General features: G+C 40.9%; 1 pseudogene; it reads left to right on the top strand.

Annotated features, from left to right (window-relative positions):
• Positions 1–222: 222 nt before the first annotated feature.
• On the top strand, positions 223–553 carry LOC148773362 (lymphotactin pseudogene; annotated as a pseudogene).
• Positions 554–1,151: the final 598 nt, after the last annotated feature.

The raw sequence follows: 1,151 nt of genomic DNA on the forward strand, positions 1-1,151 counted from the left end.
TAATCTCTCTTAAGCGTCAGGAGGGAACAAATTAGCGATATTTTTTTCTTCTCTATACAAATTTAAAAGGAAGTTTCTCCCCCCTCCCCCCAGTGGTCATCACACTTCCTGTGCTGACAGGGGGACTTTCAAGGTGAGTGTGGAATCACGGAAAGTCTTTGCAATACTGGAAGAGGAGCCAGCCCTCAGCCTCTTGCTGCACAGCTCAGCGGGACCTCAGCCATGAGAATTCTCATCCTGACCTGCCTGGTGATCTGCAGTCTCGCTGCATACACTGTGGAAGCTGTGGGGACTGAAGTTCTAGAAAAGAGCATCTGTGTGAGTCTGACTCCACAGCGACTGCCAATTAAAAAAAATCAAGACCTACATCATCAAGGAGGGCACCTTGAAAGCAGTGATATTCATTACCAGAGGAGGAATTAAAATCTGTGCTGATCCTCAAGCTGACTGGGTGAAAAAAGCTGTCCAAACGATAGACAGGAGAAATATGAGCCAGACCAAGCCTACAGCAACCCAGCAAGCCACCAATACAGCTGCGACCCTGACAGCATAGGGACCTTCCAGCACTTTGTCCCCTCCCTGGCCAGCCACCTCATTTCTCATTAAAACCCATGGACTGATTACATTATATTCACTTTTTATAAAAGTGCTACATGAGTCAAATTATTTTCTTAGATTTTTATTTTTTATGTTTCTTTTGTAATCATTCAGATGTTCTAATTAATAAATATTTATTATTAAAAAAAATAAAAGGAAGTTTCTCTTAAAATACTGTGTTGCCATAATGACATCTGGTTTCACCTGAAGTTAACTATTCTCAAATCTTGAGTTAACCAATGCATTTTTCTCATGGAAATGTTGATCTTAAGCTATGTTAATGTACTATGCATTTATCCCAGATTCTATCTTCAAATTGGTTCTGCCAAATGGCTCAGGACCTACTTGACAAACCTGTATGTTATACTCAGATATTGTTCCCCTAATCTATGTAAACGAAACTATTTGTATGGTAATCTGCCCTTCTACAAGATTCAAGCAATTCATTTTATGGCCCAGGATGAATCATCTGGTGTCAAGATTATGGTTGAGGGGCCTGGTGCCATTCTGAGCCTTAAGACATTCCTTTCTTTCATTAACAGACTGCTGCTGCT

The sequence above is a fragment of the Moschus berezovskii genome, chromosome X (genome assembly GCF_049115385.1).
Source record: "Moschus berezovskii isolate FMDL1 chromosome X, NW_MosBer_1.0, whole genome shotgun sequence".
Taxonomy (NCBI): domain Eukaryota; kingdom Metazoa; phylum Chordata; class Mammalia; order Artiodactyla; family Moschidae; genus Moschus; species Moschus berezovskii.